Source organism: Nipponia nippon, unplaced genomic scaffold (genome assembly GCF_047370975.1).
Source record: "Nipponia nippon isolate SJK-2023a ecotype South Korea unplaced genomic scaffold, ASM4737097v1 scaffold_7, whole genome shotgun sequence".
Lineage (NCBI taxonomy): Eukaryota > Metazoa > Chordata > Aves > Pelecaniformes > Threskiornithidae > Nipponia > Nipponia nippon.
Window position 1 is genome coordinate 5,642,092 of NW_028262391.1, and position 19,654 is coordinate 5,661,745.

General features: G+C 39.1%; 1 long non-coding RNA gene across 2 annotated transcripts; it reads left to right on the top strand.

Annotated features, from left to right (window-relative positions):
* The first annotated feature begins 3,572 nt into the window (after window positions 1–3,572).
* On the top strand, window positions 3,573–18,817 carry LOC148050770 (uncharacterized). Of its 2 annotated transcripts, XR_015700502.1 has the most exons (6): window positions 3,573–5,147; window positions 5,892–5,951; window positions 7,086–7,208; window positions 9,387–9,534; window positions 10,862–12,866; window positions 18,512–18,817. It is a non-coding gene; the product is annotated as an uncharacterized LOC148050770 (long non-coding RNA). The 2 variants fall into 2 exon arrangements; XR_015700501.1 differs by lacking the exon at window positions 18,512–18,817 and having other exon boundaries at window positions 10,862–13,997.
* The last annotated feature ends 837 nt before the right edge of the window (window positions 18,818–19,654 follow it).

The window sequence follows — 19,654 nt, forward strand, 5'->3', positions numbered from 1 at the left end:
AAGCTGAAATTTTTGGCTGTGACCTAATACTAGACCATAATACTAGAATAATTCTATTTAAATGTCTTTGGGAAGATAATAAAGAACCCCAGAAGCGAGGTGTGCTTTTGTTTTTGATAGAAACTGAATCCCACTTCTTTCTTAATGTTCTGTTGCTGGTGAGTTAACAGGTTTTTACTCCTAGACTATTCTGAGGTTTTGAGTGGAGAATTACTTTAAATATATGCAGCCGACTATGCAGCAAAAGGTGAAGTTAAAATATTAAGATAACTGGGTTTTATATTGGTACCCTTTTGGGAGGGAGGAGGAGAGAAGATAGAACTCTTCCAGGTAGCACTAGTGATGTCTATACTATGCATGCCATAAGGCAACTTTTTTTTCAGGGACTGAAATCATGTGAGACCTCGATTGGAAACCAGACTTGTCTATGTAGATGGTTAAGAACTGCTGATGGACAGATTCAGATTTTATCATTGTGATTTCGTGGTAATATTTCACAAGTTCTAATGAATATCTTGCATGCCCCTTTGAAGTGCACCTTGAGTTTATTTTGAAATAGAATTGTTACAGAATAAACTTCTGAAAGTCTTCAAAATATTTACATGGCCATAACTAGTAAGTTTAGGAAAGAACACGAAGCAGTTTATGAAGCTGCACAGGCTGTTGCAGAAAGATCACTTCAGACTGAAAGAGCGCAATTGCTACAAAACTATTCCTTGTTTAGGTATAAACGATGAAGAAAAGGTACAGCCAGACTTTTCTTGCACACTGGCCTGGTGCCGTATTGCTCATCTGGGGCAAGTGCCTTATCCAGAGTTCAGCAGCTGGGTCTTTGAATTTGGTTATCTGCTGAAATGATCTAAAAGGAGAAAATGATATCTGCAGCCCTCCAAAATAGCTCTGGATGTTCTGCCGTATATCTGTGCATGGAAATGTTTCCTTGATGAAAGCACTGACTGTAGTGAAATACAACAATGTGAAGGAGAGTATTATGTAAAAACGAGTTCTTGGGAATGTACGTTGTGAATTTCCTGGTTACATAAAGCTATAAATGGGACATGGTCCTTAAAGCTTGCTGTTCAGGCTGTTTTGTTTTGACAGTGGTGTGGTGTGTTTACTAGCAAATCGAGCTTAGTAACATGACAAAAGGATGCATGTACAATTTATAGTTAAAACTTTTTGTTATTTATTAAAGCTTGGCGTGCTAAACTATCATTTCTTGGAAAGTGGTAGAAGAGAAGCAACGTTAGCAGTTACAAGGGAGGCAGCCCGACTCATTTGGAGTAATATTTAATTTTGAATTCTGTAAGTATAAAGATTGAGTAGTCTTTCTTGCAGATGGTGTTAACTTACGTCGTAGCACTAAAGGACTTAATGAAAATTAGTTAGGTAGAAGAAAGGGAAAGGCACCCAGAGTTTCTGATACTTCATTTGTCTTGAAAAGAGTGTTTCGTACTGGGGAGACTGCACCGGTGACTGTAAGGAGAGACATGAAAGCTTGTGTTATACTTTGTGAATTGGACTTAATTCCAATAAAATCCTGAGATTTTTCTCTCTTCTTGACTTGAGAGGGACAGAGGCTAGTGTTGGCAATCCTTATTAATTGAATGTTTACCTCATGTTTATGTCTGCAGGTGTAATTAAAAAAAAATTATCACTTGGGTCCCAAGCGAGATGCTGTGTTATACCCTGCTAATTGATTCATCGAAGTTAAAATCAAAGAGGCTATCAAGAAATGAACTGTTCCTGTTCATCAGTTCTTCCTAAAGCCTTTATTGGGTAAAAGGTACCAAGTATAGGGCTAAGCTTCAGGTAGTCTGGCCAATATGTTTTGTTTTATTTGTAACCTTATTGTGATTTCTTTTTGTTACCCTTAAAAGTAATGGAAAATTATTCATTGTAATCAATGTCTGGTAATGGGAAAACTTGAAAACTGATGTCTTCGGGTCACGCTCTTCTATTGTGTGCAGTGAATCCATATCTAGTGGTCTTACAAACTTTATTTCCCACTGAGTATGCGCTGGGGCATATGTCTGTCAAATTTTATTGTGGTTTTGCACTTTATTATTCAAGTTACCTGAGTAGCTAAAGATAAGTTTTTTTTCTTAAGGATTTCTAATACAGCAGTTAGTGTTGTGAAATGCTATTAGAAAATTTCTGCTGTGAATGTGGGTTATAATGAATATGATAATGTTAACATACAGAAAACCAATCTAATAAAGAAAATAAAACTTTGTATATTTGTTAATGAAGCAAAGAAATGTCTTAATCACTTGCTTTGATCTTTCTCAGCCTATAAAGAAATGAAGAAAAGCTTAGATTGACTTATTTCTGGTTAGAAGCTTCTTGCTTTAATACTGATAAAAAGTTTTGTTTAAAAGACTGTTAAGATGTGCCAGATGCCCACCTCAATATAAGCTTTATCTTGAGTTGACATAAAGTGGTAAGTATGAAATTTCATGCTGTTCTGGTGTCGGAACATCTATTTATCCAGACAGTAAGATGAGATAGTATCAGTCTTGATTAAGCGTTATCTTTTCATATAATCTTATCTAGATTGCAACTGAAGTGTTCCTTCTTAATGTTCTTCTCGGATCCTTCACTGTGTGTCAAGGGAAGACATGCCTTAGTTTATTCTGCAGGTGTTATCCGATCTCTTTATTTTACAAAAAGACTGTGTATGCTTCTCTGAATTGGCTGGGGAATGAAAAGAAGGTTATCTAGACAAGCTTGCCACAAATCTAAGTTTTAGATTATTCCATTTTGAGGGGGAGATAAAATAAATGTAAGTTACGTGTGAGATACTAACAACCACACTTGGCGCAGCAATGATTATCACTTACCTTTGGAGTAGGCACTGGCTGTTGTGCTTGAGAATATTGCTTTGGCATGCTCAGTCACAGTTTCTACCTGTGAGCTGCAGGAACTCTTCTGGCTTTGCATAATGATTCAGTGCCTTTGTTCACTTTGTCATTTTTCACCCCACTGTTTTGGTTTTCTTCGTACTCTTCTGGGCAGATGTTGCTTTCAAGAGACCAGTAGGAAACGTGCTTCAGGAACAGAACCGCTTCCTAGCAGCAGCCTTAGTGCTAAAAAGTAGGACTGAAAAGATGCTCCTGGATCATCTAGTTTGGCTTCCTGTTGCAGAAGTTAAAAAGTACTATATAACATTGGTCATGAATCTGTCAAGTTCTATTTTAAAGCCAGCTTCTTTGTCCTCATTCCTCTTGTTAGATGTCATTTTAGAACAGTCTGAAAGAAAAAAACCACCTTCAAATACCGAAGTTTAATATGCTGCATAAATTTAGTTTATGATGAAGAATTCACTAACCTTGTCCCCAACCCATTGTTCTCTTTTTCCCCTCTTCACCTAGTCTTGGGATGAACTGTATACCATCTTGGGCTTCACTTTTTAAAGACGCACAGTCCCAAGTTTTTGGTCCTCTCTAAAAAGAGTACAGGTATCGGCAATGCTAAATTTGCTCCTTTGAGGCCAAGATAACAATTTTCAGCTTGTGCTTGTAACACAAACTTGAATTTTGCAACAAAATTCATTGGAGATGGTGTCTCCAAGGTGGAGGAGGAGGGTTTGGCTCATCTAGAGATTTCCGCGGAGGCGATGTCCCTTAGCTTCTCTGTCCCTCTTTCCTGCCTCACAGCTTGGTTGTGATTTTGTAGACATGGTGCTTGATTTCTGAGATGATGCAAAATGCTTCTGACTAGGTACAACGCATAGCAGTTGTCTTGCTGGATGGCGTAAGCATCTTCTCCATAACTTCTTAATTTGTGCCTTTTCCCCCTTGGCCGTCGCTCAGATGTGGCTGCTGGAACAGCTCGGGAAGCAGCACACGATGCCGCGGGGTCTGTCGGCAGCACGCTGTCATGCCAAGGACTCGTGTAGTGTGGGGGAGAAAAGTTCTTCATTAGGCATTTACACCAGGACTGATTCCTAGGGGATCGTGTGTGATTCTCTTTTCTCTAATTTAGCATATATTGCATATCATCCTCACAACTATTTTTGCAAGATCTGTGCAAGTACGTGGCTTTTTTAATGGCCATTGTAAGGATGAGGAGTGCAGCTTGGCAACATTTGAGGTGTGAGAATTGTTTGTGCCTGCATTGCGCTCATCATAAAAAGCTTGGACTGTGATAACGATACCTGGACGCTAACAGAGTATATAATTATAGCATAAAGGATTTAATCTTTCCCTTTTCTGCCACGATGCAGTGCTTCTTATCACAGGTCAAACTGTGTTAAGATGAGTAAGACTTTACCTGGCAGCATATGCAGTGAGAAGTTGCAATTTAGGAGTCTACTGTTCCAGAAAATGTGCATTGTTGGGTAAAGATTAGTTAAAAGTTTGTCTTCGGTTAGACTTTGCTATTGCTGTTGCTTTGGAATTTGTTTCTTGCTACTAAAGATTCATAGGTGCTTCCTTTTTTAACAAGTAACCAAAAAAGGCCATGGAGTTCAGTTGTTTTTGTAGGGGCTGTCAGGGACTGTGCACTTGGGAGCACCAAGGGGAAGGGAAGCAAAAGACTGAGCGTTGTTGTGGATGGTAAGCTCTTTTTACCTTAGAGACAAAAGTGTTCCTACTTACTAAGTGTATTGAAGGAGGCAATGGAATTACAGCACTAAGTAACACATTATTGGTGACAAGGTAAGCAAAATAGGTTTTCAGTTGCTGATTTCTAATGCACACTCACATCTGCTGTATAAACGGTTGTGAATTTGCATTTGGTATTGTAGTCAAAGGGGTCATTGTACCTGATGGATATAACAATTTCAGAGAATATTTTGTAGTATTTCACTAAACTAAAAAGTTTAAACCTTATATCTAAATTAGGCATGTCTTTGACATTTTATTATTTCATAATTGTGACTATTAGTCTTTTCACAGTAGGTAACTGCTGTTTTCCCCAAAGCTGCGTTAGTCTCCGAGGACAAGTGATGGGTAAAATAGAGCCGGAGTGCCTGAAATCTTAAAATAAAGAGAATCAAGTATGAGCTACAGGTATAATTTACTTAAACTCCCTTTTTGCTGCTGGGTATCTAATCTCCGATAGAGCCACAGTGAAAAATGCTGTAGTGGAATTTGAAAGCAGACTGAGTTATAACCTTTAAGAAAATGCAGGACACTTTCATGGTAAGTGAATTTTCTAATTTAAATGTTAATTGGAAGGATTTTGCCTTGCTTAGCAAGGAAAATGTGCTAACCATTTTTCACATGTTTGCATAGCCATGTGGTATTAATAATTTTGTGCGATTTTCTACATCTGCTTAATGAGTGACAAACAGAATTTTCTTAAGTGGTTTGGAATGGGAGATCAGAAATTCCTATCAGGGATGTAATGCAGTAAGGATAATAAATATTGCCTACGAAGGTTAGGAAGCAAAACTCGATCCTAGTTGTAAGCTTCCTCTGAATCTAGACAGTCTCTGCAATAGCTGTACCTAAGTACAATTCCTATGCGTGCGACACTACAGCTGTAGACAAATTGTGATCAGTTATCCTAACGCTAGGATTTAGGGAACTGTGCTGCTGATCAGAGTCTTGTCAAAGTCAAATTTAACGCAGGTTCCTCTGAAGCCTCACAAAGAGCCTCGGTGGCTGCAGATAGTGGGGGGGAAAATCCTATCTGTGTCTATTTGACAAGAATTATGAAGTTTAAGGGGCAAAGGAAAATATAATTGGAGCTGTTTTACTCATGTTTTTTACATGGTTTTAAATATCAAAAACACAAACATTTAACAGTAAAACCTTGTGCAAGTCGGTATTTCCTATCAGAAATACCTGAATGAGAACTGAGAAGTTCTTTTCAAAGAGAAAACAAATGTCCGCATTACCAAGACACAAAAGCTAAGTATGGGTTTGTTTTTTTCCTTCCAGCATAAGAGGAGACCTTTATATCATGAAATACAAGCAATAACAACCGCTGATGATGCCGAAGTAAGTGAAGTTCAACCTGTTGACCTCTTTCTATTTGGAGCTTTTTCTCATGAACATGCAATAATGCCTCTGTAATTCTCTGCCAATATACGGAAGCAACTTGCATTAGCAGAGTAATGCATAAGAAAAATACAGCTGAGGTGCAAAAAAACCTGTTGTAATCATGTCTGCTAGACACAAATTAAACAGCAAGGCTGACACGCTAGAATAATTAGAGATCAAACATGCCATTTGGCCAATTCTCATTTACTGAGGTGTCAAGTGTGATGTGTAACCTTGTACCAGTGCTTCATCTGCAAGGACGCTGAGCCCCGTGGGACTTGCTCGGTGTTCTCATGCTGCCTTCGCTGGAGGAGGAAACCAACGGCCCCCTCCCCAGCCTGAGCTGATGTTGCTTGGTTTACCCAATTCTTGAAACAGTCAATGAGTAGCTACCACATCTTCCTCCACATTACATATATTGCAATTCTAAAATGTAAGAAGAATCGGGTGCAAACCTTCCTGACTGCTTATTCAATAACTTTGGTACAAAATCATTCTTTCTGCAGGCCACAAATGTGTCTCTCAGGGTAGCTCTTGGGTTTGGAGCAAGCACCTGTGGTCTCTGGGTCTAGGGTTGAGGGCAGGTAGAGTAGAGAGCCCACTTGGGAGGCCCACTTGGTTCTGTGCAAGGCAACAGCCTGAGCTTGGGGGCATAACTTTCAGCACAGACTTTTTATTTGTTTCCAGACTCTTCTGCTCCTGTAGCCTTTGAGGCTTCTTAAAATGGATGGAGTTCATTTGTACAAGGTACACTTACACACTGCCATTTATTTTCATAGCAGCAGTCATTGGGCTTCATTTTGTGTGTTCAGACGGCAAGCTCCAATTTCAGTTCTTCTCCAAGCCATTAGTCACTGTCCTTTGAGCCTAACTTTAGGAACAAGTGGAAAAGTTCATCATCAAAAATGCCTAAAATAAATGGATTTTACTAGGGGAATGGTCCAGCTGTTGCTTCTGTTCATCTCTAGATAGTTGGTCTCTCTGAATCAAGTACCTGGAACTAAATTTTAGGAGTTGGCAGTTTTGTGGGTTTTCTGACTTCTTAAAAGCTAATTCAAAACCTGTCCCTTCTGCTACTTATATGCCTTGCAGGCAAAACTTCTCATCACTTCTATATTTCCGAAAAGCTATTTGGAGGAGAACAATGTGGTAAAAATGAATGAAAAACTTGGCCTTTACATTTGTTTTCCTGACCTCTGAAAATTAGCCAAAGTGGTGAGTGCTAGTCTTGTGGGGATTTCTGGGGGGGAGTTCAGGGGATTATGACTTCAAGTTAGTTATACCTTTAGATAATGTCTAAAGGTGTTTCCATCTAAATTCATGAACATGTGGCTATTCATCACAGTAGAAGCTGGATAAAATTTTTTGGTTACATATACTGTATACGCATACTGGTTGTTGGGGTGGCATTGCTTGTCTTCTAATTGCTTTTTACTGTAATGTTGGTAGAGCATACACATACGTGGTATGCAGTGTACACATTGTAGGCTATACTGTATTAGCATAGTTTAATGTGCGAGTATTGTACACGTTTTGGGTGGTTAAATTTAGGATGTCTGCAAGCAAGACTCTCTCTGCTTTGCTGAAATGATCTCTCCTTCCCATGAAGCAAAGGAGCTGTAAAAGCTGCTGCATATCTCATATTTTTTGTTGCTGAATTAGCAATAGAGACCAAAGAGAGAATTTTGTATGAATTTCATCCCTGAGCTATTAAAGTTCAGAAATCCAACACACAATCTACATCTCTCACAGATGATACGCCTAAAATTCTCTGTCTTAAGAATTCATGCTATTGGGAATGGAACTTGAAAACTAGAAAGACAATGTTTGAAATTCCATAATTAAGTATTAAAATAAGGATTGAAATTTTCCTTAAAAAAAAAAAAAAAAGTGTGACACTGGAACATTATTCCTGAGAGCTGCTTTTGTCAGTGTTAAAAGATTTCCAGACGCGGCAGAGTTGGAAGCCTGTTTCTGTAGGAAAGTGTTGGTGCGTAGGGAAATCTGCACTGGCTTTAGCATGACTGTAACTCCTGCTGTTGCTGCTTCACAGCCTCACAACGATTGCTTCCTAGCTTAAACATAGCGTTGGTATGCCTGTAGTTAATAAAGCTATATCTTTGTTCTGCAAACACTATGTAACTATGTATCCAAAGTATATCAGTTTTTTTCCCAATGTGTAGAACTTCACTCAATAGGTAACTCGAAAAGGAAAATCACATCCAGTATCATTTGCAGGTGCAGAGAGGATTCAGTTTTCTTTTTCCATGGACCGCTGTTGTTAGAGGGCCAGTTTGCTTATTGTGAAAATTCCCTCCTTTGTGCTACGGTATTCAATATCCAAGTCAGAATTGCCATCAGCGTGGCCCTTCAAAAATAAAAATAAACCTGAATAACTAGTCCCCATTCTTCTCAATGACAAAATCAAACCTTTTTTTTCTTGACACTGCCAGCAAATCTGTGGCAGGATTTATTTCCCATTTTAAATGAACAAAGTCAGATCTTATGATGTTGCACGTGACACAACTGGAAGTGTCTGCTGTGAATTGCCAGCCAGCATCTGTTTGACCTAGTGGGCAGCCTGAATTCATACCTGGTCTGGCATGATAAAGTAATAGCTGGGACAGAGCCTGGGAGAACAGGGATGTGGGACCATGCCTATCTAGTTTATACTAGACTCGTGCATGCATTAGTCTCATTTTTCTCATATTTCTGCTGTATGGCTGGCATAAGTGGTCCCTTTTTCTTAAAAGTGGTGGATCAGTTGTTTTGTCTCTAGTTTCAGCGCAGTTTTGACACCGCAGCACAAAGACTGGCAGAGAACAAGAGTGGCCTTGTCTCAAACGGTGGCTGTAGTTCCAGTGATCCTAACCTTTGTCTGACCTCGATCAACGTGCTTAATTTCTCCCTGCCTCAGTTCCCTGTTCATTATTTAAGGAGTACAGACAATGCGGCCCTGATCTCAGCTACATTACTGTAATAATAATAAAATTTCCCAAGCATAAAGGAAAGATTTGCAAGCCAATGAGTCTGTCACATTTTAGAGTGCTGCATAGTTTTTAGAATGAGAAACATTTTAATGTGAGCAAAGGCAAATCACTTACAGTACGGGAACATTCAAAAGCTAGATGGTATCCTCTAAATATTTTAAATTGAGGTAGAATAAATAAGTCAGTATCTTTCAGCTAAAGAGCTCAGATAATTTTCTGCATGGATTATATTGCCAGAAGAAAATCAGAGAAGCAAATACTGGGGGAGAATAGTCATAATTTGTAGAAAATGGTTGTGTGGAAGAGGAAAATCTTTACTATCTCATTAAAATGTCTACTGCATGTTTTCTTCCCAGAGTGGGAGAATGCTAAGGTATCTTAAATTGCTCATCCCTCACTGCAGAACCTGCGGAGGTGCCAGGTGGAACTGATCTACGGTTCCCTGCAGCTCTGTGCCGCTCTGTGGGCTGTGACGTGATTTGGACATCTTGCAGCCACCTGTTGCTACTGCCCGCGTGCCTTCCCTCTCCCGGCTTCAAGAGGCGGCATCAGTAAGTACCCTAACACACATCTTCCTCCAAGACAATGCTGGCCGAGATGTCTGCTTTATCCCAGATGCAAGGCTTCTGCGGCTGCTGTGTAATATGCTAGCTCCCTTTTGCCAGAGAGAGGAATGGGAACTGAAAAGAGGGTCTTACCCACTCTCCCTATATGTTTAAATAGGTTTTATTTATGTGATAGATAGAATTTCTGAGCTTCATCTTTTTTCATTTTTTCAACAAAATGTCTTCTTTAGGCATCCTGTTTAGACATCTTTTCTATTTTAACAATACAGTAGGAGTTCTTAATCTTTATGAAAAATTATTCCTAGGTGATCTCTATTTCAAACTTATTCCAGCAATACAGCATTATTTATTGTATTGTAATACTGAATACAGAGTGGGGTCTTGTTATGCTTCATTTTGTGCAGAGATACAAGATAAATTAGGGGTGAAAGAGCTTGGAGTTCAAAACAGTATGACTCACAGAATAGGAAAGGAAAGAGTTCTGCCAAAGATCACTGGCATAATGTAAGTAGAAACCAGGTTTCTTTTGTCCAAACCATTGAATTATGTCATGTTTTTATAGACCAACCTGCCTCTGTAAGGGGAAAAACTTCAGTGATAAAGACTGTTAGGACAGAATGTCACAGAAAAATCATGCAAAAGTAATCTAACTTGCAGTATCACATTTAATAAAAATAATAATGATAATTTAAAAATCCCTTGATGTAAGGTTCGGGGGGGGGAACAGACTGACCTTTGACTTCAAGCCGTAGTGTGCTCATACACTCTACCTTTTCCTAATCCTTGGCTAGGATTAGGTTACACATGCTGATACCAGGGTGAAAACAGTGGAGAGCAGGGCAAATGGGCTGTGTTAAAACAATACATCTAACCTTTTGCTTCAGAGGCTATTCGCAGGAGATGGCAGCAATTCTGCTGTACAAATTCCTTTAAAAATTTCATTTTAAAATTTCATTTTGTAATTGAGGCAAGTTGACCAAAGTAGTATGGAATGGAGAAGGAGGAAAGTGAGAGGAAGATGGTGGTGTCAGAAGGGATACAAGAAAATGTTTTTTACATTAAGCACCCTTGTAGGTTAGACTTACGGACTCAGCTCTGAAGATGTTTTGGCACATACTGTCTTTGTGGTTAAATATGTGCTTACAATATGCCAAGTTGTTCGGTTTTGCCTAATCAAGGCTTAAATACTGTGTCTATTGAAAACAAAAAATGAAACTGTGGTGCATATCTTGGGAAATCATTGCCCTAATACTTTCTTGATGTAGTATGCATGTAGTAACTAACAATTACTATTTTTTTCTCTTGACTACAGAGTAATGCTTCTCGGCAGCCTGACCAGCGGTAGACCTGAAGATGCCATTTTGAGAGTCCCATGCTGGAAAAGAGGCAGACTTTTTTTCATGTCTCAGTGCGTCTAGGCAGATTGGTTACATGCAGAGCATAGGGGTATATCTTGATTGAAGAACGATTGTGGTTACCAGTGTGAGAGCCATGAGAAAGCATCCCATGCTTATTCTCCTGAAATAGAGTAGGTGAAGCATCCCCAACACTTTTAGAGTCAGGGAAGTATTTTATAATTATAATGGACAGTGGTAAGATGACTTGAAAAAGTGCATGTATGGTTCTGGCTACCTCTGTTCAGAAAGATTGCCTTGAATGGAAACGGAACCAGGGGAGTGCAGTTAAGAAGATCAAGGGAATTGATGAAGCTTTTTGTGAAGAGAGATTAAGGGTTTGGCTTGTTCAAAATCTAATCAAGGTCAGAAGAGAGATTATGAATCTCTACTTAAATGTTTGGGATAGATCAAAAGAGAATTGTTTCATCTAGAAGCTGATATGATCGTACGATTGAATTAGTATGACTGTATGATGCTTACAGTTGTGTTAGCTACTAAAAGTGGGGTTTCCTCCTTATTTGAGGAAGAAGTTGTGTGTTCTTCTGAACACCTTCTAAGGAAAAAGAACCTAAATGGCCTTAAGTGGAATCTGAGTTCTTGGAAGACATTGTATAACTGAGCGGGAGAGTCTGGGGACAGGAAATTGGATAAAGTCTATAAATACCCGAGGCTTATCTATACCTAAGGGAAGAGGGTTAAAAGCTATTGAGTGACTGCTTTCCACACAAATATTTGCGCTGTACCCATCCCATGCTCTTGCTGGTTACTGGTTCGGGCCAGGAATTCACTTCTCCCCTTCCTCGAATACTGTAGTTTCTGTTTTATTTATTTTTGGTGTGCATGTGTGTGGTAGGGGGGATGTTTGGGTTTTTTTTACTTCCTAAGTGAATAATTTGGCTGCAGCCAGCTAGAGATAGTGCTGGTGGTTCTATTGGCATAAACGCTGAAGCACCTGGATAGTGTAAACTCATTGCGTATGTGTATATGAGGTACTACAGGGGTGTAAGGCAATGGCAATTCCCTTTATCATTTTATAAAGGTCTTATAAATTGTAGCTTGCCTGGGAGGGGGTTGTGACCTGGCGTGTGTGGTGATACATTGAATGGATGTACTGAAGCTCCATTCTTGTGTAAAGCTAAGTGAGCCTCTTTGGCCACAAAATCCTTTTGGAATAAAAAGTGCCACTTTGGACTGATTGAAACTAGCTGTAAAAATGGATCAAAGTTTGTACTTAACTAGAAAATAAAAGTGTGTATATGGGGGGAATATTAAAAAAAAAAAAATCAAGATTACTTAGCTCAACACTTGCAAAAGAAAGTTTTACCCTTTTTAAAAAAGTTACATTTAGAAATTTAATTTTTAGGCATTGATTTTTTTTTTAAAGTCTGAATTAAAATATTTCTAGTAGAAGAAAACTCATGATTTGGCTTCAAGACTTTTTATACATCATGATGAGAAAAATGATTTTGTTTTCTTTTGACTTCAGGTTTCAGCCATCAAGACACAATGTGAGTTTTTCTGCCTTCTTACTGTCCCGCTGGCAAAGCATTTAGTGTGGATTGCTTAGCACCTTAGAAAATCAGGGTATATTTACATTTCATAAAGCTGAGTTCCTCATTCTCATGAGTGAAATAAGCTATTCTTCAAATATATCATTTGCAGTCTAGTCTATCATGATAATGTAAAATACAGACTAGCAGAAATAGCAATAAGAATATTAATAGAATTGATACAAGAATTAGTTGTGATTTTTCTACACGAGTATTATGAAGCTGAATTTCAATTTATTTCTCATATTTTTATTTAACATAAAAATGAAAGAGTCAGCATTGACTGTTATGGACAGGAATTTGTCATGAAGAGATGGGATTGTATTCCTAACTTCATTCTCCACTCCCTTCCCCTTACCCTCTGCTCAAAGTAAGTACATACTTCTTGCTAGTAAAGGACAACTGAAGAAATCGAGGTAAAATGTGTGCTGTAGGGTAATTGCTTAGGAGATTACTAATAAGATACAGAACCTTCCAGCCAATTTCACCAGATCAGTTTGAGCCCAGCAACCAAAAATCGTTACCATCCGACAGCTATTCAATAGATCATCTGAAATAAGCTTGTGGTCGCAGATGTCCAAAGCTCAGAAAAAGAAACAAACCCTCATTAGAACTGGAATTCATTTACACCTTTTGGATTTTCAGCTGAGTGGCTGGCCCACAGAGAAGGCAATACCACCGTATATTCCCCAGGGAACTGAAAAGTATTGGGATTACCTTTTTGTGAGCTAAACGGAATGTATGAAATTCACTCTTGTCATGGTTGTAGATTATAACAAGTGGTCGCATATATGCTTCATCCCTTACAGTGGAATACACTCTTCCCTGAATGTCAGGGAAGTCTCCAGAACTATCAATTCTGTCTAAAGTTCAAAATATTTCTGTGCTTCTTATTCTTTTTCAAATAGTGATCTTACTGCATCATTATTGCATGTTGGCACAGCCTTTCAGTATTTATGGTGAGATCAGGACTGGTCTTCTGCGTCTGAATGCTTTTGTGTCAACTTTAGCGCTCTCTATTTAAAGACAAGGCTGACAAGAATGATTATTTGAATGTGTTTGGTGCTGATAATTAAAAACTACAGATGGGTTATTTTAAAGATGATAAGGATCAAGATATTTTGGGACCTTTAAGAACTGGTGGCATGGATACAGCTCCGAATAAAGCTTGTTTGGCTCCTTGGTAAATACAACTATAGATTTGTGAGCAACAGAAGACATACCGTGGTTATTTTCTTGCCCTTTTAGAGCTTCCAGGATGAAAGGGGTCAACTGAGAAGAGATTAGGGCAGATGCCTGTAGCAATCGGACATGCTACTACCAGTTGGTAGCAACAATAACCAGTAACCGATTCATGGAAGTTTCTGCATAATCTGTTTTGTTAGAGGGATATGTAAGTTATTGAATGCATTATTTTTTCTTTGTGGTGGCTCTTCTATAGCTGTTGTTTTTGCAAGTAAACAGGTTTGCTTCTGTAACCCAAATTCCAGCAAGAACTTTTCTTGGTACAGACTGTGCTGGAGTGCTTGTACAGGAGCACTGCTACGTACGAGCTTTGATATAAAGCTTATGGTCAGCATGAAGTCATTCTAACATTTGGAGATACTAATGTTTAGACACTCATTAGCACTTTAAACATAATGTCATAATTATATTTTGATAAAAATTCTATAATTTTTAATTCAGCTTAAAATGAAAACTATTTCATTGAGTAAATGAGAAGGCAGACTCCTCATACTTCTCATCATAATCTGTTGCAGACAGAGTTTGTTTTTTTGTAAACCTAGAGTTTTTTGGTAAGCCTTTCTAGGCTGAGGTGGTGATGGCATTCATATATATTTTAGGGTAATAAATGGGGTGGAAAAAATTTAGTCAGGTGAAAGGGCAGTACTGGCACAAGAACATATATAAACTGGCCTTGAATGATTTAGGTATGCAATTATCATTAGGGCAGCTAGTTTTAGTACAGCTGTCCAGTGGGAACTGTAAGAAGAAAATACAAACTATCACACAACAAGAAAATATCCACTTGGCATTATTGCATTCGAGTGAGAGATTATTAAATTTCTGGAAAGACTTTCTAACATATTGCTTGGAGGATCACAGGTTTCCACCCACTGGCTGAGGAGGTTTGTTCTAGCACTGTACCTATGCATGACCTGAATGAAATGCAAAGGTAGGAAGGAAATATGTCACTGAATCATAAGATGATGGAAATTACAGGAGGAAAAAACCCTCTCATGTCATTTAGTCCATTCCCTTGACAGCCCAGAACATGAGTTCAGTCTCACTGTTAGAGCTTTTTCTAATATTCAGGATAAATTACTCTCATCCTAGCTGCAAACCATTCCTCACATTTATAATCATTGTACTACACTAAACAGTTTTTTCTATTTACGTTGGCTGCCTTCAATGACTCTCACACTTCGTCACCCCCCTTATTTGTCACATACCCAAGCTGTACACATTTTGGTCTTTCAGTCTCTCATAAGAAAACCCCCTTCTGTCTCATTAAGGAAAATAGCCACAGCAGTGATACGAAAACACAAAGACCTGCCAGACAGGGATTGTTAATAAGATGGGATCTCCATGCTGCAGTTGGTGCAACTACCTTGATATGTGTCCTCATTTGAAATTTCAAGGTTGACAGAACCTTTTCTTTTTTTCCCCCTCCTCAAGTTAGGCCTTTCTTTGGCAGGTACAAGTTATTTTCTTCACTGCTCTAGTTTCCTTGTTTGAAAGATCAGCTAGTTCTTCTTAAGAGGAAGGCTGCAAATTTTTTTTTTTTCATGATCAAATGATCTTTCCCCTCAGAATGTCACATTATTGCAGTGAGCAGTTATGATTGCCGGCTTACAAGCGGATTCAATCCTTTGCTTAGGATGTCAGGATTGGTTTTCCTTTGCTTATTATAAGATAACTTCGGGGGCCAGGTCCCTGTGCAATGAAACTCCCAAACCACAGAGGCCATGCTGCTGTGTACCTGCCAGGAGCCTGCTCCTTGGAGAATGTTTGCTGAGTATCTGGATGCTGCTGAAAAATGATTTCTAAGAACGAAGTCAGTCACTGTCAGACAGCTGAAAATCAAATGCTGTGATTTTAAAAACAGATTCAGCATTGCAGTTTGCAGAGCAATAGCTGAGTTTTCCCCTTTTGAGCACTACCATAAAGAAATCTGTTCCATCTCAGCCTGCTCCTTTTCCCCAGTTTTCTCCTCTATGAAGTTTTTAATTTGTCGCATAGTTTGATGTTATGGAAATTACTTTAACATCACCTTTTAGTCAGATGTTCTCTGAGGAGCATGACTTACAATACAATTTAGTCAGAAACGAGTTTATGTCTTTGTAACAAACTGCAAATTACCGAGCTTGTGAAACACAACTTCTCATAAATGCCACTTACAACCTTGCAGATTCGAGTCCTCGAGCAACACTCAGGCTTTTAAACCTCCTCATTTGTCTTTCCCTACGGACTGCAGAGCAAAAATTAAAAATGCATTTGGGTTTTAACTAGAAAAAACAACATGGGGATTTCTCAGGTAGTTATGCACTTTGATTCTGTCATCATACTGCAGAGTAACTGTGTATTTGTGGAAAAATAATTAGTGTATATTGTAAATACTGGATACCAGTTTTGCTTTGCTGAGTGAAGAATAAGTAGCCTAGCAGCATGGACAAAATTGAGGTCATTTATGAGAAATCGCTTCAGAACTGTGTTTAGGAAGAAATGGCAATGGTTTAGAAGTAGTGGTTCACAGTCATTCACTCTTTCTGTATGGATCCCAACTACGTAAGCTATATATCCTACCTAACAGTGCAGTGCGTTTCACCACAGTGGAGTCCTTTCTTGGTCCATCCATTGATCCTCTTGGCAGAGGATCTACAACTTTGAGCCCGTAAGGGCTGAGGCCACTGAATAGCTCACAGGATTAAACGTACGTTATCCAGCACGTTGTCAGGTAGATGTCCTTGCTCTCTCTAGAGACATCTAATATATGCTCAGAACCCTGGCAGGTCTCCAGAAACACACTTAAGCATGTGAGCAGTCTTGAATTGAAGCATAAGGGCTTGGGACCTTGCAGGATCCAGCATCTCTGGGACTTATTCAGGCCACATGCAGTTCATCATAATGTGGAGAGCTTTGTTGATGGCCTGGGTATCAGCCTGCAGGTGAAGTTTAATATCTTGCTTAATTATGTGCCTAGTTCTGTATGGATCAATTTATTGATTTTTTTTTTTTCATAGTTGCATATAGTTCTTCATTAAATGCCTTTATTTCAAGTGCAACCAGTGTTATTAATAGACTCATGCTGGTGTGGAGAGAGAGTCTCATTTACAGCTATGTGTTTCAGTATTGCCCAAGGAGTTTATCCTCTTGCTTTCTACTTTCAACTCATCTGAATTGTTACGCTAAAATTTTTAAAATTGATTCTCTACTAATTTACCATGATTTATTAGGGTGGCTATGATTGTGGATTGTACCAATATTTCTTTTACCTGTATGCATATTGCCCATCAGAGTGAATTATTGAATCCATTAAATGGTGGCTGTGATTTCAAAAGACAAATCAGCTTGCAAGAGAAGATGCAGTTTGGAAAATAAGTTTGGTGAAATTTCAGGGAGTTGAAGATGGAATTAAAAGAAAAACCCTTAAGTATGATTACCACTATGATAAATCTTTAGATTTTAAGATAATATATCAAGCATGTCATCCACTCATTTTTTTGAGAAATGGGATAGTTCATTAAGTAAAATCTCTGCCTCGTCTGGATGGCCTCTTGCAGACAGGGATCCAGGGCAAATGCATGGCGAACCCTCTTTGAAGGAGCCTGCATACCGATGACTTGTCTGTGTTTATTATTGACATCTTGCAGCTGTACGTTTTCAGGAATGCTACAAAGAACGGACCCCCCATCGTCCCTGCAGAATGGGCAATTTCCTATGATCTGTAGCAGTTACTGCCATAGACTTATTAAAAGCCCTTTACAACACACCAAGTAAATATTGGTTTAGAAATTGCCTATTCATTTATGTGCACAACAGACCATGATATTTCTGTCTAAGCCGCTAGCCTCTTGCATCAGCCCCTGCACGATTCCACAGGAGATTTTTACCGTAGCGCTTCCTAACTGGCCTTATTGGCTGCAGAGCTCACGTATAATATTTCCAGGTCTTTGGAGACCCTTGCAAAATATAGGTCTGCCAATGCTGATGTTTCAACTCTTCTCTGATAACTCTCATTTCTTTCTGTGTGCGAGAGCAAGAGATGTGAGACGTCATGGCTTTGCTTCCTCTCATTTGCCTGATTATAAAACAAATACGTTTCAATGCAGACACATCAAATGAGACAGGCAGGGACTGTGAAAAAGAAAATGAGCGTGATTCATTAGCTGAGACATTGTATTCAGATCAGAAACAGGACTGATGGCAAACTGTGCCCTATTATCTACTTTGTGACCTTGGATAAATCACCTGTTTGCTTTTTTTCCTCCCTCCTTTGAACATGCAGTACATAAGCCTGTCTAGACAAAGACTGTGTCTTAAGAATAGATGACTGGAAGGTCTAACGGGGATCTTCGAGCCGATTCCCTTGCAGTTGCAGGTGCCTGTGCACTGGGTTTTTTCTTCCAGGTGTCCCCACTGCCCTACCTCACAACCGCGTGTGTCGCAAGTCACAAACCTCTCCGCAGCTCCGAACAAATCTAAAATCTTCTGTAAAGGAACGTGAAAGCCACAAAATTTAACGTGCTGGAGTAGGAACGGGATATCACTGGACTATATTGTGTATTCACGCAATGAATAATAGTACAACGGGGCCCTGGCTATTGATACAAAACAAATATTAATAGAAAATGGTGGTTGACAACTCTTCATAAAGAAAACCAAAATGTGTTAAGTGGTAAATAAGAAAATAATAAGCAAGGCAGACCTACTGCAGTGTGAGCTATTCATTTCCGAATCCCATTCGGAAGCAAAAACTGGAGATAATTGGTGATTTCTCTATTATGTTCACAGGTGTTGAGGATCTGGGGCATTCAGCATCAGCTGCGCATCCAGAAGATTGCTGGCTTGTTCCCAGAGATCTGAAATCCCATTCTTCTCTCTATTTTAATGAAGCTCAGAGATGCCCCTTTATCTCATTTAATAATGAACTGATGATAGGGGAAATGGAGCAGGAGAGTAGTTGAAGGGTCAGAGGCAACGGGAAAGCTGTGAGTTGTGTCCTGTGCAATTCAGTCTTGAAGCAGGTAAAGGAAAAAGCCAAATCGACCTTTCTGCATTTCCCTGAGAAAAAGCTTGAAAGTGTGTCCTTGGAAGAGATTTCGGAAAGTTCAGAGAGATGAAAAGAAACAACCCTTTACTTTGGATAGGAAATGCTCTCATACTGATGGAGCCTAACTGTGAGGTTCTGTGACGCTCCCTGGAGAGGAATAGGGATAGTCTGCTTCTCCGGGATTGTAGTGGCACCGGCCCACTAGCCGAAGTCCTCCAGCCTTTCATATTTGAAAGCAGTTTATTTTCTGATAAAGGTTCGGTGTTTCAGAGAGATACAAAATCTTCATGTGTCCTGTGCTTCAGCAAAACAACCATAATAGAAATAAAACTCCTAATCTGAGACGTTCTAGGGTTATCTCTGAGGAAAGCTAGGCTTCATGTGGCTGCCAATTGCAAATGAACTTGGTTATAAAATTCCTCTTTATTGCCACCTTTCCGTATCCCTGAGGTGAATTCTGAAATATGCATGAAATATAATTAGTGCAGATCCATTTCTGCCGGCACGTTTTACACAAGTGGCTCACAGTGGCAGACCTGGATGTATTCATACTAAAATGATTCAGTTAAACGTAATACCACTTGGTATGCAGCGTGAGTGTTGTTTGTCTTCATAGTACTTTAATGATGCACTGCAGTCTTTGGTATCGAAGCACTACCTGCATCTCAATGAAGAGCCATGGTTGCTATACAGGGGAACGCCTCTGATCACATTTTCTAGAGCTCAGCCCAAACAGCATCTTTTATCTACTGCTTGAGATGCAAACCTTAGAGCATATTGTGTTCTGATACGGGGTATCGTGACTTTTTTCATCGCTTTCTTTGGTGCAAATGAATGTTTATAGCGTGGCAGCAGTGCTACAATCTGATTAAAAAAGAAAAGCA